The sequence below is a fragment of the Camellia sinensis genome, chromosome 11, assembly GCF_055761805.1.
Source record: "Camellia sinensis isolate YWXY chromosome 11, ASM5576180v1, whole genome shotgun sequence".
NCBI lineage: Eukaryota > Viridiplantae > Streptophyta > Magnoliopsida > Ericales > Theaceae > Camellia > Camellia sinensis.
The window spans coordinates 164,928,951-164,956,289 of NC_138971.1; the positions used below are offsets into that span (position 1 = coordinate 164,928,951).

Consider the following 27,339-nt stretch of genomic DNA (forward strand, 5'->3'; position numbering starts at 1 on the left):
GGCTCTACCTTGCCTCCGCCCCCCGGCCCCCGCTTCCAGCCCCAAATGTTGGGCCCCCTCCAGTCCCTCCTCCTTCCTCCTTCCTTCTCCTCCCCTCCTCCTCCTCCTCCTCCTCCCCCCTCCCCTGCTTCTGGTTCTGCTTCACCTTCATCTAAAAAACGAGGCCGTTTTTGAATTCGAGCCATTTCGAGCCACTCGGTTTCGAGCTACCTATCACTGCCGAGTATATAATCTAACAATGTTCATTCAAGTACAAGCCTCCACAAACACAACCCAACCATTCCCATCATCCCACACCATGCTTCAAAAACTAACCACCCTCTTCTCTGAAACCTATTCATGGTGGTTTCAAACCACCACCACCACCTCCCCCCCCTCCTCCTCCTCACCACCACCCTCCTCCTTCTCCTCCTCCTCCTCCTCCTCCTCTCCCTCTCTTGGTTCTTATACCTCAAATCACAAACCCTAACCCCCCACTCCCACCAGGCCCTCTCGGCCTCGCAATCCTCGGCAGCCTCCCATTCCTCGACCCAGAACTCCACACCCATTTCTCCACCCTCTCTCAAACCCACGGCCCCATCCTCACTCTCCGTCTCGGCACCAAAATCGGCATCGTAATCTCCTCCCCTTCCATCTCCTGCCAAATCCTCAAAGACCATGACATCACCTTCGCCAACCGTGACGTCCCCGTCGCAGGCCGTGAGGCGGCGCCGACATTGTCTGGACTCCGTACAGACCCGAGTGGCGGATGTTGAGAAAATGCTCAGCAACACCACTTTAGACTCCATCTACAGCCTTCGCCGCCGCGAGCTCCGGCGGACTATGCAGTTCCTTTATAGTTGGGTCGGGTCGCGGGTCAACGTTGGGGAGCAGATGTTTTTGACGGTGATGAATGTGATAACGAATATGTTGTGGGGAGGGACCGTGAAGGGGAGGAGAGGGGGAAGATGGGGGCGGAGTTCCGGCAGGTGGTGACGGAGATGACAGAGCTGTTGGGGAAGCCCAATTTGTCAGACTTTTTTCGGGTTTGGCCCGCTTTGATTTGCAGGGGATACAGAAGCAGACGAAGGGGTTGGTGAAGAGGTTTGATCGGATTTTCGAGAATATAATTGATCAAAGGCTGAAAATGGATGGTCATGGAAGTGGAACCGCCGAGGAGAGTGTCGAATTTTTGCAGTTTTTGTTGAAGCTAAAAGACGACGGAGATGCCAAAACGCCTCTCACCATCACCCACCTCAAAGCCTTGCTAATGGTATGTTAATTTTCGGATATATTTTTGTCACTTTTAATTAATTCAATTTAACTATTAATTTAAATTTTATGTTAATTTAATCCATCTGATAATGTATTATTATTTATTTTTATTTTTTTTAAAAAAAATTATTACTGAATTAGTTAGGGTTAGCTCTCGGAATTGAACAAACTTATAAATATTATTCCTAAAAACCATAAGTATAATTTATGTACGTATTTTTTTTTATTAAAAAATATTACTCCTTTCGTTAAAAAAAAATGATAGTGGCGGTGTTACATGCATCAATTAGTATATTAACTAGTATACTAACACTAGTTATGACATTATTATTAATCTAACTCATTATATAAATTACAAATATCAAAATCCTCTTAAATTATGTCACATTATCCATTGATATATTATTTAGTAAACTAATTGGTGCATATAATATTATTCAAATAATAATCTCTTTTTTTAATAATATAATTATTACATTTTAAAAATATTAAAATTTTAAAATTACCCTTTGATAGTACATTTTTTTAGGAATATCAATTGTCATAATGGTATTTTTTGTATTATTAATGAATTTGAAAGAAGGGAAAAATAGAAAATTCATATTATTTTATTCTTTAATTTTTTAAAATGAACTGATATTTTGAGACAATGAAAAATAAAATAAGGAATTAATATTTTGAAACGAAAGGAATAACAATTATAATTAATTAAATAAAGTTGAGATAAATTATAAATCCAAAATCAAAATCAACTTAATTAAAATTATAAAACTGAAATGAAACAATAATCAAAATGCAGAACTATGGACAAATTTTATTTGTCGTGAATTCTTTCTTCAAAGCCCGTGGGTGGGCCACTATGGCCCTATTTTGATGGTTTAATCAATTTATTTTTTAGTTTGTCGTATTTAGATCACTTCATTTAATCAGTTATTTGTTTTAATAATTAAAAAAAAACAAACTAAACTATCTATTTTTATTTTGTTTTATTTTTTAGCGTTTTAGATGCATATTATCTCTTAACATTTGAAAAATTACACTAATTCCCTATCATTATAATTATTTAGACGGAATAAAAATATTAAACTCATGGAATCTCTCTTTTCTTATTTTGTTTTACTATTTTTTTTTTCCTTTTACTTTACTTTTTTTTAATATAATTTTTTATTTTTTTTATTTGGAGTTATATTACCTTTTATACAAGCAGAGTTGTGAAATGAGACTATTCACACAAAAAGTAGAAATGTAATTTTCAAAATATTTAGAAGTGAAATGTAATTAGATCAAACTTTAAGAAATGTCAATGTAATTTACCGAATTATTTTTGTGGATAATCTTGAGGTACAATTAGTGTAGAACCTATAGTGAGATGGCGAGCCCCAACTAGATCGGTCTCCAGCTCACAACCCAACCCTTGACTTTAGCTTCAATTATTTTGTCATGTCTATTCATTATTATTGATTGCATATGGGCAACTCACAGAAGAAAATTTGTTGTTATCTTACTAACTTTTTAAAAATTACTTTTTAATCACTATCTATGTAAATATTTATGATTGTCATATTTGAAAACAAATAATTTAAAATATAATGTTCTACAAAATAAATTGAATATATATAAGATTAATTATATTTTACCCCTTGTAATTTAATTTAAAAACATATTACCCTCTTCAAATTTAAAAATGCACACATAACTTCCTTGTGTTTTGAGGTAAAGTGCACAATTTAACTGTGTTAATGATTTTTGCACAAAATCAATATTACCCTTATTTTTATTTTCAATTTTCTTACCCATGCCACTACTACCATAACGTTCTCTCTTTCAAATTGGACTACCTACCCACTCCTTCCAACAACACTACATCATCTTCTCACAGTTATTACAAGGCACCAACTACTTCTCTTCTCACAATAATTCATTTGTTAGAGAAAATATATAAATATATGATTTTTCACAAATAAATTAATTAATGGGAATAAAAACTATTGTAGAAAAATTAAATCAGCAACCACACAAGAATTTTACGTGATTCTCTCAATGTGAGATATGTTCACAGGATCGAAATCTAATTCCACTATCAACCAATAAATTTCTAAACGATTACAAACGAAACACGACTGATCTCACAAAACCACCCTTAGGTGAATTCCAAATAATCACAAATAAACAAGAGGAGAGATCTCACTAAATAGATAAACAAAAGTCTTCAAAATAGAATTGTAGAAGACCCAAATCAAACTTCACCAAAACAACTGAAGATGCACCTAAACAGAGAAGCTTTTTTCCCAAGCACTATCTCACCGAAAAACAATTCACTGCTACTGCTACCCCCTGCCTCGGGGCAAACAAAAACAATATATATATATATATATATATATATGTTGTTGATTAATGAGTTTTTTTTTTTTTTTTTATCAAAACCATAGCTGTCACCAAACATATTATTAAATATCCACCGGGCCTCCAAAAGTTAGGTATAATATATTTTCAATATATTATAACTAACACCATACCAAACTAAATATTTTAATAAACCAATTGGGTCCCATACTCCACTAAAGAGGTATACCCAACAATTCTCCCCCTATCGACTTAGGTGGAGACATCAACCATACCCGTCAAAGTTCGACATTTCAAATGTTTATCCCTCCACAAAGTCTTAGTCAACATATCTGAAATATTATCATCTGTGTGAACATTTTCGAGTTGTAACAATTTCGAATCTAACACATCATGAATCCAATGGTATCTCGCATCAATGTGTTTCGATCTCGAATGAAAAATAGAGTTTTACTCAAATGAATAGCACTTTGACTCTCACAATAAAGCACATACCTTTCTTCCTTCAAACTCAACTCTTACAAAAATTTCTTGAACCATAACTCTTCCTTGCAAGCTTCCGTCATGACAATAAATTCAGCTTTGATAGTTGAGAGAGCAACACATTTTTGTAATTTAGATTGTCATGCCACAGCTTCCCCTACAAATGTCAGCAAATACCCGAAGTAGATTTTCTAGAATTTATATCAACGGCCATGTCAGAATCTGTGAACCCATCAAACATTGGCTTACCATCCCTAAAACACAAACACACCTTTGAAGTTCCTCGAAGATATATCTTAGAATCCACTTCACCGCTGCCCAATGTTCTTTATCCGGATTAGAGAGAAACCAACTCATTACACCAACGGCGTGAGCAATATCCGGCCTTGTACAAACTATGGCGTACAACAAGGAACCAACCGTTGAAGCATAAGGAAATTTTTGCATCTCTTCCTTGTGTTTCTCACTTGTAAGACATTAATTCAAACTAAGCTTAAAATGACTCGCAAGTGGACAACCAACGAACTTTGCTTTATCCATGTTGAACCTCTCAAGAACTTTTTCAATGTAGCTTTCTTGAGACAACCAAATTAGTCCCTTTTTGCGATCACGAATAATTTTCATACCAAGTATTTGATTTGCCGGCCCCAAATCTTTCATAGCAAAAGACTTGCTCAACTCCAATTTCAACATATTAATCATAGTGTAATCTTGACCCACAATTAACATGTCATCAACATAAAGCAAAAAAACAATAAATTTACCATCTGGAAAATTTTTCACAAACACACAATGGTCCGAAGTGGTTTTAGAAAAATCATTATTCATCATGAAAGAGTCAAATTTTTTGTACCATTGTCGCGGGGCTTACTTGAGGCCATACAAACTTTTCTTCAATTTGTAAACAAGTTTCTCTTTCTCTTTCTCTACAAAACCTTCTGGTTGCTCCATGTAAATTTCTTCTTTAAGGTCACCATGAAGAAATGCAGTCTTCACATCAAGTTGTCCAATTGCAAGGTTCATACTTGCGGCCATACCAAGTATAACCCAAATAGAAGACATCTTCAGAACTGGCGAGAAAATCTCATCAAAGTCAATATCTTTCTTTTGCCCAAAGCCTTTCACAACAAGACGTGTTTTGTACCTCAAATTCTTGCCATTATTCTTCAATTTGAAAACCGACCTATTTTTCAGAATTTTCCTCCCCTTAGGCAATTTTACCAAATTGTAAGTGTGATTTTCAAGTAAGGAATTCATCTCCTCTTTCATGATCTTTTTTCAATCTTCTTTCTTTGCATGCTTAATTGTTTCTTTGTAGCTGAGGCCTTTGATTAGAAATCAACACAAATTCATTGGGAGGATACTTTTTCGAAGGTTGCCTGTTCCTTGTAGATTTTCTCAACTCAAGTTATGGTGGCAATTCTTGAGTTGGATGCTCTTCCTCAATTTCAGGTTCAACTTTATTTGGGGTAACATCATCATCTACATCTTCAAGAGGTAGCTGCACATCTCCTCCATTTTCATTATCCACCGAAGACGAAGGAGATGGAGCAATGCCAATGAGATCATTAGTTTTTAGCTCTTGTTGATCACCTTTGCCAAAGTCTTCAATTGTTTGGTTTTCAAGAAACACAACATCACGGCTTCGAATAACTTTCTTGTCGACTGGATCCCACAATCTATAATCAAATTCATCATGCCCATAGCCAAGAAAAATACATTGTCTTGACTTACTATCAAGCTTGGACCTTTCATCCTTTGGAATGTGAACAAAGGCTCGATAACCAAACACTCTCAAGTACTCATAAGACACATCTTTGCCAGTCCAAACTCTTTCAGGAACATCACCATTCAAAGGATAGGAATGAGACAAATTGATCACGTCAACCGCTGTCCTCATTGCCTCGCCCCAAAAGGATCTTGACAATTTAGCATGTGAAAGCAGACACCTTGTTCTTTCCACAATGGTGCGGTTCATCCTCTCAGCAACGTCATTTTGTTGAGGAGTCTTCTTAACTGTCTTCTGGTACTGAACACCTTGGCTGTGACAAGACTCATCAAATGGTTCAATATATTCACTACCATTGTTTATTCGGATGCACTTCAATTTCTATGTTTTTCTTTCAACTATGGCCTGAAAATGCTTAAATACATTTAGAACTTGATCTTTAGTTTTTAGTATAAAAGCCCAAACTTTCCTTGAATAATCATCAATAAAAGTAACGAAATAAAGTGCACCACTATGTGTTCTAATTTTTAAAGGACCACACACATCCGAATGAATTAACTCCAAAACATTTTCTTTTCTAGAAGTAACATTTTTATGAAAAGAAACTCTATGTTGTTTACCCGTCAAACAATGAACACAAGTTTTAAGATATGTACCTTTCAAACTGGGTAGAAACTCTTTATTGAACAAAACTTGTAGCCCTTTTTTCACTCATGTGCCCAAGCCGCTTGTGCCACAATTCGGTAGAAGTATCATTTTCAAGTGCATTGATAACACCTTTACAAAATTTTCCTTCCATCAAATAAAGTGTATGAGTTTTCTTGCACTTAGCCACCACCAAATAACCTTTTGTGAGCTTCCATATTCCATCACCAAATTTGTTGTTGTAGCCTTCATCATCTAGCTTCTCAATAGAGATCAAATTAAAGCGAATGTCAAGAACATGCCTCACATCTTTAAGCAACAACTTGTAGCTCAAATTAGTTTCTAAGCAAACATCACCCATACTAATAATCTTGGACAAACCTTCATTATCCATTCAAACACAACCATAATCTCCTTTGGTGTAGGTAGTGAAGAAATCAACTCGAGAAGTCACATGAAAAGAAGCACCAGAATTAATCACCCAATTGCTCTCTTGGCTCACAAAATTGATACAATCATCTTCACAAATGATCATGAGATCATCGGTAATAACTGCCGTTGTGTCTTCTTACTTCTTATCCACACTTTTGTCGCGCCTTTTCTCCTTGTTCTTAAGTTTTCGGCATTCCCGCTTCATGTGCCTTTTCTCATGGAAATAATAGCACTCAATGTCTTTCTTTGAAAAAGAACCATCTCTTGATTTGTCACAACTTTGATCATGATCATAAGGAGTCTTACTTCTCCCATTTGTTTTGTTTCGGCCTCTCACAACAAATGCTTTCGAATGAAAGGAACCTGCTGATTTTCTTCTAGTTTCTTCATTCAACAAGCTCCTAGTGACTTGACTCATTGTGATAACTCCATCGGGCGCCGAATTACTAATCGTCACAACCAAAGTCTCCCAACTTTCAGGCAAGGAACTAAGTAGCATCAAAGCCTGCAACTCATAATCAAAAATAATTTTCATAGAAGCAAGTTGGTTAACAATACTCTTTATTTCATTCAAATGTTCTGAAATGGGGCTGCCATCTTTATATTTTAAATTAACCAACTTACGAAATAGAAAAACTTTATTTGTAGCTAATTTTCTGTCATAAAGATTTTCTAATTTAACCATAAATCATATGCCGAAGTTTTAGCACCAACATGATGAAATACACTGTTATCAATCTATTGACGGATAACACCAACGGCTTTTCGATTAAGCCTATTCTATTCATTATCTTTCGTACCATCGGGTTTGCCACTATCACCCTCAATAGATTCATACAAATCTTTACAAACTAATAGGTCCTCCATTTTGGTTTTGCAAGTTACCCAATTGCTTCCATTGAAATTAGACAATACGACTCACATTCCCCTTAATTGATTTATAGAAATAAATGAACCCAAATTAACCGTAAGCTCTGATATCAGTTATTAGGGAAAATATATGATTTCCCACAAATAAATCAATCAATGGGAATAAAAACTAATGCGAAAAAATTAAATCAATAACGACACAAGAATTTTACGTTGTTCCCTCAATGTGAGGTACGTCCACGGGATCGAAATCCGATTCCACTATCAACCAATAAGTTTTCAAACGATTACAAACGAGACACGAGTGACCTCACAAAACCACCCTTATGTGAATTTCAAATAATCACAAATAAATAAGAGAAAAGATCTCACCAAATAAATGAACAAAAGTCCTCGAAATAAAATTGTAGAAGACCCAAATCAAACTTCACCAAAACAACCGAAAATGCACCTAAACAAAGAAGCTTTTTTCCCGAGCACTATCTCACCGAAAAACAATTCACTGCTCGGGCAAACAAAAACAATATATAACAAAAACAATATATATATATATATATATATATGTTGTTTGTAACGCCCTCAAAATAAACCCATTATATGTATATCATTGACATGCATTAGTTAAAGAAAACAATTTATTAATTCATTCATCAGAGTATTACTAAATAAAAACATTACATGTAACCTCAAATTAAATGCCCTATGGGCTTACATCTTTCCAAGCCAACACTTGGACACAAAATATGAGTTCTAACTCAAATACAAATAAAGCCCTAGGCTTGAGTGTTTACATGTACTAACAATGAAAAGCAAATAACTGAAAATAGTCTTCAAAAATCCAAGTCCTTCCAAGCTAAGTTCTTGGAGGTAGCTTATCACCTGAACCTGAAAATTATGTTCCCATATAGGGTGAGCCACAGCCCAGTAGAAATATACTAAACCAAATATAAGCATTGAATAAAGCATTAGTATTTAATAGATGGTTAACCAAGATAACCAATTACATCATTATACAGTCTCATGACACTAATGTCTAAAACACGTTTTACTTTCCAACATTATCAATATGGCTCAGAACCTGGCCAAACTTACAACAGTGAACTATATATATATATCATATTCACATTCTTCCAATGTCAACAAACAATTGAGACTCAAGCTCAAATCAAAACACTTCATACTTCCAGTTTGATACACATTTTAGTGATGTATCAATAAAACACTTCAATATAAATAAGCACACATAAAAGTGATGCTAATGGAGTCCATCCCCTATCTCCTCCCAAACAAAATCCGGTTTAGAGGTCCATCCCCTATCTTCCCCTAAACCGTGGAGTACATCTCCTATCTCCTCCCACACAAAACAATGTATGCAAACACATAACATATACAACACACAATCAATACACATAATGTCTGTATTAATTCAGCAGTCAAAATTGATGACTTAATCAATGATTAGTTTCAGTTATCCCTAATCCACATGCAGTGTCTACAACAAGCACGACTATCCTCCACCGATAGCCCAAAACAGTTATTTCTAGACTTGGAAATAAATATACCAACAATTCAATGGGCGAGTGATTTACATTATCCAACTACACCATTTAATCAATAAATTTCCCAATTTCATGAATTTAACCAAATTCCCCAATTCCCTTAAATTAATTATACTGATTAATTAATTAATACAACTAGGGTTTTTCCCAAAATTATCAAAGTAACCCCAACATATCAAAATACTAAAACTTAGAACAAAACTTATAAGATGGAGTAGGAAATCCCTACCTTGAAGAAAATAACCCGAAAAGAGAAGATGGAGATGAAGACCCAAACTCCAAAGTGCTCCAAACTACCAACAATTCAGATTAAAACGAAGCCCTCGACTCACACACTCTTTTTAATGAAGGATCTAGGGTAGAAACACACCCTAAGTGGATCAAATCTAAGAGAGAAGGTGAACAGGGTGAGAGAGAAGTCGGACCTTAGGGTTTGGAATCTAAAAAGAGGGTGAAAAACTGATTAAAAACCCGCTGCTGTCTAATTAAACTGGACAGGCTCGCTCGAGCGAAGACTTGGTCGCTCGAGCGACCAGACACAAGAAATCCTCGCTCGAGCAAAGAAAAGCTCGCTCGAGCCAAGAATGCAATGCTACAGGTCCATACCAGACGCAAACGCTCGCTCGAGCTAAGAAAATCTGGCTCGAGCCACCAAACACAAAATACAACCCTCGCTCGAGCGACCAAGTACTCGCTCGAGCGACCCTCCCAAAAACTGGACAGCAACACTTGGTTTCCGAACCCAACCAACCTGAAACAAACCTGCCCAACACATCCTATAACTCCAAATAAGAAAATAAAGAATAACAACAACAATTATACAATGACAGAATCTACGGAACCTAAGTCCGGATACAATAATCAAATGAGAAAAGACCGGGGTCGCTATAACCTCCCCCCCTTAAAAGAATTTCGTCCCCGAAATTAAGCATAAGTTTGTAAACAAAAACAAGTTTTTCTCAATTCTTAAAGATATTATATATCAACAATCAACATCTTGACCCAATACTGGTCACTTCATCTCTTTATCAAGGGGTATCTCACAAGATATATAAAACAACATATATTTCAACCTACATCATTACTATGCATTATTCCTTTCAATGTTAACAATTCCCATATCATATTCAATCGCATGATATATACAACACCTTCAACAATGCACTCAACAGATGCAATGTTACACTAAACTTCTATAATGAAGCAAGTTTCAAGATACACCCATTTACCAATACAAACTCAATGTTTTACAACTTAAGACATATATAAAACTCTTAAGTTCAACAATATAACAGAATCTAATTATAAGATTACAAATCAACAAACATGTCCGGATATTTCTGGCGGACTTCCAATTCATGTTCCCAAGTGGCTTCCTCCACTCCGTGATGTTTCCACAAAATTTTCACCAAAGGGATGGTTTTGCCTCGCAAAACTTGGTCGCGCCTATCCAAAACCCGAACCGGTCTCTCCTCATACGAGACATCCTCATCAACCACTAAATCGGTCCAATCCAACACATGTGATGGATTCAGCTCATACTTCCGAAGCATACTCACATGAAACACCTCATGTACTCCGGACAGCTGCGGCGGTAAAGCTAGACGATAAGCAGCCTCGCCAATCCTCTCAAGGATCTCAAACGAACCAATGAACCAAGGAGACAACTTCCCGCTCTTCCCAAACCTCATTAATCCCCGTCTAGGTGATATCTTCAGAAAGACATGATCACCCACCTCAAACACCAAAGGTCTCCTCCTACGGTCTGCATAAGATTTCTGACGACTCTGTGCTGTAACAAGCCTCTTACGGATAAGCTCAACCTTCTCTGTCGTCTCCCTCACCAACTCCGGACCTAACAGAGGTGCATCACCTACCTCGGCCCAACAAACAGGAGATCTACACGGTCGGCCATACAAGGCCTCAAATGGTGCCATACCGATACTAGACTGGAAACTGTTGTTGTAGGCAAACTCCACCAACGGCAAGTGCCTCTCCCACGACCCACTAAAGTCTAAAACACAACCCCGAAGCATATCCTCAAGGATCTGAATAGTACGCTCGGACTGCCCATCAGTCTGAGGATGATAAGCCGTGCTAAAGGTCAACTTAGTGCCTAAGGCACTCTGCAAACTCTGCCACAACCTGGCAGTAAAACGAGGATCTCTATCTGAGACGATCGTCACTGGAACCCCGTGTAACCTCACTATGTCCCGAATATATAAATCGGCCAGATGATCGATTGGATCTCTAACACGCATAGGAATAAAGTGCGCCGACTTAGTCAACCGGTCCACAACTACCCAAATAGCATCACTACCCCGCTGAGTCCTCGGAAGACCCACAACGAAGTCCATAGTAACATGTTCCCACTTCCACTCGGCAATAGGTAAAGGTTGCAACAAACCCGCTGGCCTCTGATGTTCGGCCTTCACTTGCTGACAAGTAAGGCACTTAGATACAAAAGCTGCCACATCTCTCTTCATACCCCGCCACCAGAACTGGCGACCCAAATCTCGATACATCTTAGTACCTCCCAGATGCACCGCAAGGCGTGAATGATGAAACTCTCGGAGTACCTCCTCTCGACAAGACTCCGACACAAACAGACGGTCTCGGTATCTCACACTCAGATCGGGATACACCGTCAAACCCTTCTCAACCTTCCCGCCGAAAATCTTCTCACGAAGGGTTTCTGCCTCAAGGTCACCCCTCTGAGCCTCTAACACTCGAGTCACGAGTGTAGGCTGTACAACAACAGAAGACAAGATCGCAGTCTTAATGGATTCGTCCAGAAGTAAATCAAACTCCCCAAGTGCACCCAACATCTCCCATTCTCGGATGGCTATACTAGCTATGTCACCAACAGGTTTCCTGCTAAGGGCATCGGCCACTACATTAGCCTTTCCCGGATGATAATGCAACTCAAAGTCATAATCCTCTATGAACTCCATCCACCTCATCTGCCTCAAGTTCAAGTCTTTCTGTGTAAATAGATATTTCAGACTCTTATGATCCGAGAATACCTTAAACCTCTCACCATAAAGATAGTGCCTCCAAATCTTCAAGGCAAATATCACAGCTGCTAACTCTAAATCATGCGTAGGGTAATTCTGCTCGTGAGTTTTCAACTGACGTGAGCCATAGGCAATCACTTTCCCCTCCTGCATTAACACACAACCCAGACCCTCTCGTGAGGTGTCACAATAGACTGCATAACCCAACCCTCTCTCTGGAATAATCAATACTGGAGCGGTGGTCAGTCTAACTTTCAACTCCTGGAACGACTTTTCACAAGTCTCACTCCATACAAATTTGACTCCCTTCCGAGTCAATCTGGTCAAAGGCGAAGCTAATCTGGAGAAATCTTTCACAAACCGACGATAATACCCAGCTAACCCCAGAAAACTGCGGATCTCAAACACACTCTTAGGCTGTGCCCAATCTTGCACTGCCTCAGTCTTGGATGTATCAACAGACACTCCTTTCGCAGAAACTACATGGCCTAAGAACTTGACTTCTTCTAGCCAGAACTCACACTTCCCAAACTTAGCATAAAGCTTATGGGCTCTAAGTAACTCAAGCACCACTCTCAAGTGTTCCTTGTGCTTCTCCTCAGAAGGTGAATAAATAAGGATGTCGTCCACGAAGACGACTACAAAACAATCTAAAAATTCCTGGAATATTCGGTTCATCAAATCCATAAAAACTGCCGGTGCATTGGTGAGCCCAAATGGCATCACCAGAAACTCATAGTGGCCATACCGTGTATGGAATGCCGTCTTCGGAATATCCTCCTCCCTGACTCTTAACTGATGATAACCCGATCTCAAGTCTATCTTCGAGAAACAACGAGAACCCTTCAACTGATCGAACAGATCATCTATACAAGGCATAGGGTACTTATTCTTAACCGTAGCCCGATTCAATTTCCGGTAATCTATACAAAGTCTTAAAGCACCACCTTTCTTTTTAACAAAAAGGGCCGGTGCTCCCCACGGCGAAACACTAGGACGTATAAAGCCCTTGTCTAGTAACTCCTGGAGCTAAATCTTCAACTCAACTAACTCGGCTGTGGCAAAACGATAAGGTGCCATAGAAATCGGCGCCGTGCCGGGCACTAGGTCAATAGAGAATTCAATCTCTCGATGCGGTGGCAAACCAACAAGATCCTCGGGAAAGACGTCCGAGTACTCACAAACCACCCTTGGCAACATAATCTGAGTCTCATCATCCTCACTAATCGAAAGGTTAGCAAGTAGACCACTAAGCTCACTCCGTCCTCGCGGAACATACCCCGGTGGCAACACATTACCAACCCGGTCCCCCAGAAAATGAAAATACTCTCTGCTCACGGTACAACAAGTGACCCTCTTGCGGTAGCAATCAATAACTGCCTGGTATGACGATAACCAGTCCATATCCAAAATAACATCGAAACCCTTCATAGGCATAACTACAAAGGAAAATGGGATTCTATGATAATCAACCTCTATATCACAACCCCTAACACCTTGTTTCAAAATCAATTCACCCCCCAAGAGGTGACATTACACAAATAGGAGATGCTAACTGTGCTAACTCCAACTCCAAAACAGATGCAAATGCAGCAGACACAAAGGAATGAGATGCACCCGTATCAATCAAAACATTAGCAACCGAGTTGCAAAACAAGAAGGTACCTCTCACAACTGATGGTGCCGGCACAAGATCCTGCGCGGTAACAGCATACACGCGCCTAGACGACCTCTGATCAACCTGCTCACCCCTAGGAGCATAAGATTGCTGCACCGACTGGGACGATGAAGCCCCCTGATTGGCTCTCGAGGCCTGACCCGACTGAGCTGGCTGCTGACCCTGTATCTGCCTCAAACCAGATGCACCAGGTGTGCCACCCAACTGCGGGCAATACCTCTTCATATGCCCTGACTGACCACACTGATAACACGAGAGTGGCTGACCTCTACCCTGGCTCTGGCTCTGAGATCGAGCCGAAGATGATGCTGTTCTCTGCACTCCTCCCCTCTGAGGACAAACTGGAGACTTGTGGCCCAGCTGGCCACACTTGAAACAGGTAATGTCTCCCTGACTGCCTTTCCCCGAACTAGCACTCGGCACAGGAAAAGTCGATCTAGAAAAGCTACCCTGAGACTGCTGGGGATTAAAACCCTTCTGTCTCCTACCATCACTCTGACCATCCTGACTCCTCTTGGAGCCCTTCTGTCCTTCCTCCTCCTCCTGCATCATGATTTCCATGAGGGCTGCAGCATCAACCATACGCCCATAATCCCGAATCATAGTTCCCCCAACTCTCAGCTTGAGGCCACGCCTCAACTTCTTCTCAAACTCGATACAACGACGTTCCTCAGACGCCACCAACTCAGGTGCAAACCTGGACAAACTAGTAAATGCAGCCTCAAACTCGGCCACTAAAGAACTCGACTGCTTAAGCTGACAGAACTGGTCTCTCAGCTTCTCCCTAACTGCTGGAGATAAGAACTTTTCCTGGAAAGCATTCACAAAAGCCTCCCATGTACCTCCTATACAACCCTTAGTAAACTTCCACCACTGACCCGCATCCCCCTTCAGCTGGAAAGATGCCAAGGTCACTTTCAACCCCTCGTCTTCGATGCCAAGCATCTCAAACGTCTTTGTTGTCTGTTCGAGCCATTCATCTACCTTAAGCGGCTCTTTAGGATCACCTACAAATTCATCCGGGTTAGACCGGAAGAACTCCCTCTTCAGAAAGGAAGGTCCTGCATCCGCAACAACATCCCGAGCTTGATTCTCAGCTCTGAGAATGCCTACTGACTCCCTGAATGCCCCTGCTATGTCTCAGGCTAGAGCGCCCATAGCCTGCTGGCCTACTGGCTCGGCCACATTGGCCTGGCCAATTCCCTCCTGAACTGCTGGAATCTCCTCTGGCACAGGCACCTCCTGCCTACCCGGCCTACCACGCCTACCGCGTCCTCGTCCTCGTCCTGACAACCTAATAAAGGAAACAAAGACATTAGCACATTAATAAATGTGCCGAAGCTAAACACTCGCGTCCTAATGCATGGGACAACAATAATTCATTCCACGTAAGCACATAATCACATAAGCACCTACGAATTTCATTCCTGGATAATGATAGTCCCAATGCGTTACTATAGTTCCGGTTGGAAGCAGCAGTGATCAAGTGCCTTTCCAACAAGACTACTAGAAACTCAAGGGTCCAATCAACATCCTAGAAACTACATTCCATACCCACATAATCACATAAACATATTACATTACACTAAGTCTCTATCAAACGAGACGAACCCAATGTGATACTAATCACTTCCCACGTACCCAAAGTATTCAAACCCGGTACGCTCTGATACCAAGTTGTAACGCCCTCAAAATAAACCCATTATATGTATATCATTGACATGCATTAGTTAAAGAAAATAATTTATTAATTCATTCATCAGAGTATTACTAAATAAAAACATTACATGTAACCTCAAATTAAATGCCCTATGGGCTTACATCTTTCCAAGCCAACACTTGGACACAAAATATGAGTTCTAACTCAAATACAAATAAAGCCCTAGGCTTGAGTGTTTACATGTACTAACAATGAAAAGCAAATAACTGAAAATAGTCTTCAAAAATCCAAGTCCTTCCAAGCTAAGTTCTTGGAGGTAGCTTATCACCTGAACCTGAAAATTATGTTCCCATATAGGGTGAGCCACAGCCCAGTAGAAATATACTAAACCAAATATAAGCATTGAATAAAGCATTAGTATTTAATAGATGGTTAACCAAGATAACCAATTACATCATTATACAGTCTCATGACACTAATGTCTAAAACACGTTTTACTTTCCAACATTATCAATATGGCTCAGAACCTGGCCAAACTTACAACAGTGAACTATATATATATATATCATATTCACATTCTTCCAATGTCAACAAACAATTGAGACTCAAGCTCAAATCAAAACACTTCATACTTCCAGTTTGATACACATTTTAGTGCTGTATCAATAAAACACTTCAATATAAATAAGCACACATAAAAGTGATGCTAATGGAGTCCATCCCCTATCTCCTCCCAAACAAAATCCGGTTTAGAGGTCCATCCCCTATCTTCCCCTAAACCGTGGAGTACATCCCCTATCTCCTCCCACACAAAACAATGTATGCAAACACATAACATATACAACACATAATCAATACACATAATGTCTGTATTAATTCAGCAGTCAAAATTGATGACTTAATCAATGATTAGTTTCAGTTATCCCTAATCCACATGCAGTGTCTACAACAAGCACGACTATCCTCCACCGATAGCCCAAAACAGTTATTTCTGGACTTGGAAATAAATATACCAACAATTCAATGGGCGAGTGATTTACATTATCCAACTGCACCATTTAATCAATAAATTTCCCAATTTCATGAATTTAACCAAATTCCCCAATTCCCTTAAATTAATTATACTGATTAATTAATTAATACAACTAGGGTTTTTCCCAAAATTATCAAAGTAACCCCAACATATCAAAATACTAAAACTTAGAACAAAACTTATAAGATGGAGTAGGAAATCCCTACCTTGAAGAAAATAACCCGAAAAGAGAAGATGGAGATGAAGACCCAAACTCCAAAGTTCTCCAAACTACCAACAATTCAGATTAAAACGAAGCCCTCGACTCACACACTCTTTTTAATGAAGGATCTAGGGTAGAAACACACCCTAAGTGGATCAAATCTAAGAGAGAAGGTGAACAGTGTGAGAGAGAAGTCGGACCTTAGGGTTTGGAATCTAAAAAGAGGATGAAAAACTGATTAAAAACCCGCTGCTGTCTAATTAAACTGGACAGGCTCGCTCGAGCGAAGACTTGGTCGCTCGAGCGACCAGACACAAGAAATCCTCGCTCGAGCAAAGAAAAGCTCGCTCGAGCCAAGAATGCAATGCTACATACCAGACGCAAACGCTCGCTCGAGCTAAGAAAATCTGGCTCGAGCCACCAAACACAAAATACAACCCTCGCTCGAGCGACCAAGTACTCGCTCGAGCGACCCTCCCAAAAACTGGACAGCAACACTTGGTTTCCGAACCCAACCAACCTGAAACAAACCTGCCCAACACATCCTATAACTCCAAATAAGAAAATAAAGAATAACAACAACAATTATACAATGACAGAATCTACGGAACCTAAGTCCGGATACAATAATCAAATTGGAAAAGACCGGGGTCGCTATATTGTTGATTAATGGTTTTTTATTATTATTTATCAAAACCCTAGCTGTTACTAAATATATTATTAAATATTCATTGGGCCTCTAAAAGTTCGGTATAATTTATTTTCAATATATTATAACTAATACTAAACCAAATTAAATATTTTAATAAATCAATTGGGTTCCATACTCCACGAAGAAAGTATACACAACACCATTACCTTTAACACTGTTTCTCTACTCACCCAAGATATCCACTCCAAAGTAACCATCACCACCAACCTGTGTTATATATATATATATATATTTGTGTGTGTATATATATAATTTTTTTTCTCCTTCTGTAAACCTGTCAATGCTATTAATTTTGTCAAATTATTTTGCTATTTGCATTATGAAGCCTTGACTAAAATACTGTTAGAAATATATGGATGATATGGAGGTATTTTGTTTGGTTTGAAAAATATTGAATGATTCAAAAATAATTTAACAAATTATAATTTGTACACAAAACAAAAATTAAGAACTTACAGACAATATATGCAATACTGAAAACGATGAAGAAGAAGGAACCTGTAAACAGAGCAAAATTCCGAAGAATTTTTTACTCTAAACCGACTCTAATTTCAAAATTAATTTTGTCGTGATTCAAATTCAATTCAACTCTCCAATGAATGAGGTATTTATAGGCTTCGAGATGGAAGTTCGAACAGACACAAACTTGTTCGAATTTCAGTGATTCAACTTCGAGAATCTGCCTGAAATACATTAAACTCGTTGTTCTAATTTCGGCAATTGTAGTGACCTTCACCAAATCAAAAGGAAATTATGAGAAGTGATGATAGTAGTGCTTCAATGAGAGGGGATTTAGCCATCGGTTGTGTGGCAGTGGTGTTAGAGCAATGGTGGTTCTGGGTTGGGTTTTTCATGATGATGGGTAATACATAATGGCCATGTTTGTTTGGGTGGACATGAGCTTGGGATTGGACTAATAGTCCAATAAAATTATTAATCCGATATTTGGTTAAACAATTGAAGTACGGACTAATTATTTTAAACTTGACTATTAGTTAAGATAGGATACATAATCCAACAGATTCGTAGTCCTAGGACTATTAGTCATGGGAATGCTAATCCAGTCCGCCCAAACAAACATGGCCAATAAGTTGTTGGTGAGGAAACAAAGAGATGAGGGCATTACAGTAATTTTGATTCCAAATTATATCTTAAACATTGTTACCACGCATCTTAATCAATGTTGAGTTACACGCGCGGTTTATTTATAACAGTTTCTGTTAGTTTTACATTTCACTCCAAATCATGAGGAATTTATGTGAATATTTTTAAACTTGAAAAGGGTAATGTGTTTTTGAGTTAAACCACAAGGGATAAAATGTAATTAACCCATATATATAGTGAATGATTATGTGCAATTCATTTTAATTTCACTCATTTAACTAGAATGGCGTGTCATTATTCTATTGTTGTCAAAAGAAATATGGAGAATAAAATGTAGACCCTTTATTTTATATGATTCTTTTTTTTTTTTTTTTACTATCTACTCGGAATTATGATGTAAGTCAATTGTGGATAGCTGATAGAAAATGAATAGAAAATAGTGTAGGCATAGAAAGATTCAAATATAAGTTTTAAGTAATGGTAAGTTTAGATACACCAATCCCATAACATGTGATGATGGAATGGAGTCTCATCATCAGTGTGAGAGAAACTATAGTTTATGGAATCAAATATTTGGTATCTTGTTGAAATTTTAAATTAAATGTGAGCAGAAAAGTAGTTGTAACTGCTTCTTCCCAAGTTCACATGCTTATCATTGAAATATAAACGCAAAATCTTTTTAAAAATATGCATAAAAATATAATAAAGGATTGTCAGCATTGTATTCATCTTGGTAGACTATGAACCCCATCCAAAATAAATGCACATTATGTGTGTCTTATTTTCTTTTTCTTTTTCTTTTTCTTTTAAAAAAATAAAATTGTATTGTTATTATATTGAAAGTAATCATCAATTCAGTTCAGACATGAACGACATGATTGTCACAATTGTTCTAAATTTAGTATATTTTTGAAATGTGCTATGCTTTTTTGGACAGGACATGGTTGTTGGAGGAACAGACACAACCTCAAACACAGTTGAGTTTGCCTTGGCCGAGATGATGAACAAGCCACAAGTTCTGAGAAAAGCCCAACAAGAAGTTGAGACAGTAGTCGACAAAGACAACATAGTGGAAGAATCGCACATTCATAAAATACCCTATTTATACATAGTGAAAGAGACTCTACGCTTCCACCCTGTTAGGATCAAACACACCCAGAAAAATTATCTCACACACACAAAGAACACAATATTTACGTGGTTCGGCCCAATGCCTACATCCACGGACAGAAATGAGAATTTTTCACTAAAATGGAGCAAAATACATATACAGAGGAGGAGATGAAACCCACTCAACTCACAGCTCTCACTCTCCAATTCTGATACCAAACATCCGCTCCCTCCCGTCTCTATTTATACACAAAGAGAGTGAGAGAGAGATACACCAACCCACCAAAAATGTCTACCCTCTTTAATGGTGAATGGTGAAAATCAACAAGGAACAACAACGTGAAGGGAAGGGGGAGCAATTGCCCAGCTCAGACCTCCTCCTCTGGAGGTGAAAGTCTTTTCACGCCATCTTTGCTCTGACTCACTCCTTTGCATGGTTTTGCATGCATGGTTTTGCAAGCATGTGGGTTGGAAGAACAATTCTCCCCCTCCATACCCATATGCATGACTGACTTCTCACTTGAAGTCCATCCCGGCAATGTCTCTGCAAATTTCGAGTTTGTCTCTCGAGACCACCTCTGTAAGTATGTCAGCTGGATTCTTATCTGTGTGGATCTTGATCAGTTCCAATAACTGTTTTTCCATCACTTCACGTATCCAATGATACCGAACATCAATGTGCTTTGTGAAAGAATGGTACATTGAATTCTTGCTCAGGTCTATGGCACTCTGGCTATCACAATGTACCATAAAGTTTTCTTGCTTTAATCCCAACTCTTGGAGAAACCATTTCAACCACAACATTTCTTTCCCAGCTTCCGTTGCGGCAATATACTTTGTCTCGGTTGTGGATAAAGCAACACACTTCTGCAGCTTGGACTGCCAAGACACATCTCCCCCTGCGAAAGTGAACAGAAATCCTGATGTAGATTTCCTACCATCAAGATCGCCTGCCATATCTGAATCAGTATAGCCTTCCAAGACTGGTTTAGCATCTCCAAAGCACAAACACATTTTTGTTGTACCCTTGAGGTATCTCAGACTCCACTTGACTGCTTCCCAATGCTCTTTCCCTGGATTGGAAAGGAATCTGGTTACAACTCTAACCGCATGAGTAATACCTGGTCAGGTAGACACCATTTCATACATCAAACTTCCTACAGCAGATGAGTAGGGAATCGCCTCCATCTCTTGTCTTTCCTTCGTAGAGGAGGGACAAGAATTCTTGCTCAACTTGAAATGATTAGCCAGCGGAGTACTGACTGGCTTGGCATTTTTCATGTTGAACTTCTCAATCACCCGTTCAACGTACTTCTCCTGTGACAGCCACAACTTCTTGGCTTTCCTATCACGCACAAATTTCATGCCCAAAATTTGCTGTGTAGGGCCTAGGTCCTTCATGTCAAAGGACTGTGATAACTCCTTCTTCAGTGATCTGATTATTGTGGCATCTTGTCCAACGATCAACATGTCATCAACATAGAGCAGAAGTATGATCAAGTTTCCACCGGGAAATTTCCTGACATAAACACACTGGTCTGCAGTAATTCTCTTGTACTCATGACCTACCATGAATGAGTCAAGCTTCTTGTACCACTGTCTCAGCGCTTGTTTGAGGCTGTAGAGACTCTTCTTCAATCTGCAGACTAAGTTTTCTTTCCCTTTGACTTCAAAACCTTCTGGCTACTCCATATAAATTTCTTCCTTCAGATCACCATGGAGAAATGCCGTCTTCACATCCATTTGTTCAAGTTCCAAATTCAAACTAGCTGCTAGTCCCAAAACTACTCGAATGGATATCATTTTCACAACTGGCGAGAAGATTTCATCAAAATCAATATCTTTCTTCTACCCAAAACCTTTGACAACTAATCGAGCCTTATACTTGACTAGCTTTCCGCTGCCATCTTTCTTCAACTTGAACACCCATTTGTTCTGCAATGCTTATCGACCCTGGGGAAGTTTCACCAAATCATAAGTCTGATTCTTCTGCAAGGACTGCATCTCTTCTTGCATAGCTTGCTGCCAGCTACTCTTCTCCTTATGATTTTGAGCTTCTTGAAAACTTTCTGGCTCCCCCTCATCAGTAAACAAAATATACTCAGAAGGAGGGTATTTTGACGATGGCTTAGACTCTCTTGTTGATCTTCGCAACTGTGGAACAACAGTCTCTGGCGGAGGGGGTTATGGCTCCCCCTACTCAATACCCTCTGCTTCTGGATCTTCTTCTTCTGGAAATCCATCATGCAACTCTACATCATTGGTTGCATGCTGTGGTAGCTCTTCTTCATCAGTGGCATGCTGTGATGGTGCAGGGTTTGGAATAATTTCTGTAACATCATCAACTTTGGGTTTAGTTGGTTGCCCAAAGTCTTCTACAGTCTGGCCTTCTTGAAACACCACATCTCGGCTTCGAATGACCTTCTTGTTTTTTGGATCCCACAATCTGTATCCAAATTCTTCATCTCCATAGCCAATAAAGATGCATGGAGTGGCTTTGTCATCCAGCTTATGTCTGTGCTCCTTGGATACATGTGCAAATGTTTTGCACCCAAACACTCTCAAGTGAAAGCAAGAAATCTCCCTTCCAAACCATACTTCTTCTGGAATCTGAAAATTCAGTGGAACTGATGGTGATCTGTTGATCAAATAGCAAGCAATACGAACAGCTTCTCCCCAAAATGGCTTTGGCAGCTTTGCCATTTTGAGCATACATCTGACCTTCTCCACAATGGTCCGGTTCATTCTCTCGGCTACGCCATTATGTTGTGGGGTTCCAGGAACAGTCTTTTCATGCCAAATACCGTGAGTAGCACAGTAGGCTTCAAACTCCTTTGACGTGTACTCGCCTCCATTGTCTGTTCGGAGACACTTCAGCTTCTTTCCGGTCTCCCTTTCCACCATAGCATGGAATGTCTGAAAAAGCTGGAACACCTCAGCTTTGGTCTTTAAGACATAAACCCATACCTTCCGTGATGCATCATCAATAAACGTCAGGAAGTATTTTCTGCCACCCAAAGATTCTACATCTATGGGACCGCAAACATCAGAGTATACTCTGCTTAACAACTCTGATTGTTTTCTGGATGATGAATGGAAAGCGACTCTATGATGCTTCCCAAATAAGCAGTTGTCACAAGAATTCAATTTCGCATCTTTGGCAAAGGGAATAAGTGACTTCTTTGCCAAAATCTGCAACCCTTTCTCACTCATGTGACCCAGCCTTTTGTGCCACAAATTTGGTGACGCCTCATCTTCTGCTGCGTTGAGGCTATCTGAATTCACCTCCACATGAGTATTGTACAGTGTGCCAATCGCTTGTCCTTTGGCTACCACCAGAGATTCCTTTTTCAACTTCCATATGCCTTTGCCGAAGTAGTTCTCATAGCCTCGTCGATCTAAGGCTATCCCTGAGATAAGATTCAGGCGTAAATCGGGAACATGCCTGACATCTTTCAACACCATCATGCACCTAACTTTGGTTTGGATGCGAACATCACCAATTCCCACAATCTTCGAAAAACTGGAGTTACCCATCTTCACTGTACCAAAATCTCCAGCTTGGTACGTACTGAAGAACTCCTTCTGGGATGTAGCGTGGTAGGAAACTGCTGTGTCTACCACCCACTCGATGTCGTTGTCTGACATATGGAGGCATTCTTCTTCTTCAACAGAGAATAATGCAATATCCTCTGAGACAATAACTGCAGTGTTCCCATCTTCGGTCTTTGGCTGTCTATCGCTTTGTTTTTGTTCTCTCTTCAAGGCATAGCAATATTTCTTTATGTGACCCTCCTGGCCACAATGGTAACACTTGAACCTTGGCCGGCTTGTACCTTCTCTGGATTTCCCTTTGTCTTGAGATCTTCCTTTACTGCGTCCTCTGTTTTTGCTTCTTCCTCTGCCTCTACCTCTGCCTCGACCTTTATTTTCTGTGATGAGGGCATGGGACTAATCTCCACCCATTTCTTTCTTTCTTGTCTCTTCACTAAATAAAACATCTGTAACCATGCTCATGGTCAGTTTCCTGTCTCCCAACTGTCTGGTAAAGAACTGAGCAGCAATAGGGCCTGCATCTCATCATCTAACTCCATTTTGACAGTTGCTAGTTGGTTCACCAGATTTTGAAACTCACCGGTGTGTTCAGCAACAGAGATACTGCCTTTCAACTTCAAATTCACAAGTCTTCTCATCAGGAGGGCTTTGTTTCGAGCAGTCTTCGACTGGTACATGTCTTCTAACTTTGTCCAGAGAGCATAGGCATCAGTCTCATGGGTGACATGGTGGAAGACACTGTGATCGATCCATTGTCTGATTTGGCCAATGGTCTTTCAGTTCTTCCGCTTCCAGTCTTCGTCTTTTTCCGTTGCTGGTTTAACTCCATTAAGCTCAATAGGGTCAAACAAATCTCAGCAATACAGGGCATCCTCCATTCTAGGCTTCCAAATGGCATAATTGGAAGCATTCAGCTTTATCATGGAACCTGAAGTCAACATTGATTCCTCCATCATACAAAAAGTGATCTTTGGCTGAAAAACAGGTTTTGCTGTGGAGTCCGGACTGGTCAAAGTAGGCTGAAAAGCACTTCAGATTACCAAAAGAAAGACTGTAAATTTTTGAAATCTAATTTGCAAAATCTGACCGTACAGATGTGTACGGAATATTCCAAATAGTTGGAAACCAGTATTAGATAACCCAAATCGGACCTCAAATGGCTTAGATCAAGCCAAAATGGATTGAATGGTTCAGATTGGCAGAATCTGGTGCGGCTGAGAAGCACCGGATTATTTCTCCGGTTCGGCTGGCGTCATGCTGACGTCATCAGCTCAGTCAACGGCTTGGTCAGCGGCTCGGCTTGGGCTGGCGGCTCGGCTTAAGTGGATTTTCACAGAAAAGATATTTTTCCGTCTCCAAGGAGTATTGAACTCCTGACTTGTAGCAGCAACACTTGGACCTTAGCCACTATGCCAACACAACACTTGTGACTTGTATCTTCACCAATAAATATTAATTACATAAAACAGAAGGGTCGTCTTCTTCCCTGGGTTCGTGCGTGGAGCGCGTGAATCCAGTCGTCAGCGCGTGGGAACGACGTCGGAGGAGCGTGGAGAGCGTGCGGCCTACTCCGACCTCCATTTTTGACGCGGTTTTTTCCTATGTGCTCGTCTCATTGAGGGCTTCAAGTTTATGTGATCAAAAGTAGATTTTGACTACTTTGATTTCTGGGCAATTCTGAAAAATGCACTCTGTTTTTTCGAAAAAAACTCACTCAACTCACAGCTCTCACTCTCCAATTTTTGATACCAAACATCCTCTCCCTCCCGTCTCTATTTATACACAAAGAGAGTGAGAGAGAGATACACCAACCGACCAAAAATGTCTACCCTCTTTAATGGTGAATGGTGAAAATCAACAAGGAACAACAACGTGAAGGGAAGGGGGAGCAGTTGCCCAGCTCAAACCTCCTCCATTGGAGGTGAAAGTCTTTTCACGCCATCTTTGCTCTGACTCTCTCCTTTGCATGGTTTTGCAAGCATGTGGATTGGAACAACACACCCTGCCCTTCCATTCTTGGTGCCTCACTGCCCCCACTGAGTCTTGCATTGTCGGAGGCTACACTGTTCCCAAAGGTGCTCGTGTATTTGTTAATGTGTGGGTTGTGCATAGAGACCCTTCAGTTTGGAAAAACCCGTTGGAGTTTGATCCAGAGCAGTTTTTGGGGAATTCTAAGTGGGATTATAGTGGGAATGACTTTAATTATTTCCCATTTGGGTCCGGGAGAAGAATTTGTGCAGCGACTGCAATGGCAAAGAGGATGTTCATGTTTTCACTTGCTTCGCTTGTGCACTCTTTTGATTGGAAATTGCCTGAAGGGGAGAAATTGGATTTGGAAGAGAAGTTTGGTATTGTGTTGAAGAAGAAGGTACCTCTTGTAGTAATTCCAATGCCGAGGTTATCTGACCCAGCGCTATACGAGTAAAATCCAGAGAAGATTGTTACTAAAAAAAAGAAAAATGAAAGAAAATAAAAGAAAAAGGTTCTGGTGCTTGATGTAGGTTCCATGTTTGGAATGAAAGTCCCAGGATGATGCAATTGCATGTTGTATTAATTACCCAAAAGTTGAGAATTTCATGTTCATATTTTTTTTCTAAATGAATTGCTGATTGTCCAATGCCTATGTAAACAGAATTTTCTTTCAAATTAATGTGCATTTCACATTAGTTTGTTAAAAAAATAATAATAAAACTTGAAATTTGTGTTAAGCCAATCTTATCAGTTTTAGGAAAAGCTTGTTGCACATTGTTTTCTTCAAACCATCTAAACTTGGTTCAGAGGTCTTTCCATCTATTATTGCCGATTGGTTTTGAGATCGAACATCTCCAAATATTTTGTATCAAAATTAGATCTAGGGTGCTCTTAAGATAACTCTCAATCTGAGTCTATTTTTTTCATCTCATATAATATATTTTTTACAAGTATGTATTCAAACTTAACGTGACTTGTGGAGTTTTAAAAATTACAAAGGAAAAAATGAGAAGCAATTGATTCATTATAACGATTCTATCTAAAAAATTATTCCGTAATGCCAATGCAATTTATGATGATTTTGATGTTGACAAATAAATTATTAGCTCAAATGCAAACTATGCTAGTAGATGATCGCAATCAACACAGGGTTTTTGTTTTTGGTCATATGTGCTTGGCATATATATAATGTGTTTTTATCTTTCTGGACACATTAATGTTCTTAATCAACATGTCCTGTTATTATCCATTTTAAAACATGGAACCCAATTATAGGGCCAAGATGTAATGTTAGGGAGTATTATCATATATTGAACAATTTGGAACTGCTAAGCCAGGGAGGGAAATAAATCATAGAAATATGACTTTTTGCATCTTTTTTTTTGCCACTGGTTGTTTGGCTGTTGCAAAAAACCACTTTTAGCATTAAAATGTAATTTTATTTTAATCCTCAATCGTATTCTTAACTAACTTAAAAAAATATATATATATATTCCCAAATCTTGTAAAGCTTGCCCTATCCCCTTTTACTCTTATTTCCCAAATCCATTTTGCTCTCTTCCTTTGAAGACCGATCTCTAACGGTATCAACTCTCTCTCTCTCTCTCTCTCTCTCTCTCAAAATCTCACTCTCCACTCTCCACTCTCCACTCACTCGACTCTGTCTTTGGACTCTTCATCTCAATTTTGTTGTTCATTTGAAGATTTTGATCAATAGTTGATGAGGATTTGAAGATTTTGATCGATTCATAATCGGTAAGCCTAATTTCTATGATCGATTCATATGGAAGGGGCAATTTTTGAATTGGCTTGGTTTTGAAAGTGTTTGGTTGCTTGAAATTATTGTTGGAATTTCTGGATTGCTAATGAGAGGTTTTCAAAACTATTTTCATATGAATTTTCCAAAAGCAATGTATTGTCAGAACCTTAGGGAAAAAAATAGTGTGAAATAACAAAACTACTCCCCAAGATTTAATGGATCT

At 39.2% G+C, this 27,339-nt stretch overlaps 1 pseudogene across 1 annotated transcript; it reads left to right on the plus strand.

Annotated features, from left to right (window-relative positions):
* Positions 1-273: 273 nt before the first annotated feature.
* On the plus strand, positions 274-26,010 carry LOC114275723 (flavonoid 3'-monooxygenase CYP75B137-like; annotated as a pseudogene). Its single transcript, XR_014344914.1, has 3 exons — positions 274-1,252; positions 19,659-19,852; positions 25,384-26,010. The product of XR_014344914.1 is annotated as a flavonoid 3'-monooxygenase CYP75B137-like (transcript).
* Positions 26,011-27,339: the final 1,329 nt, after the last annotated feature.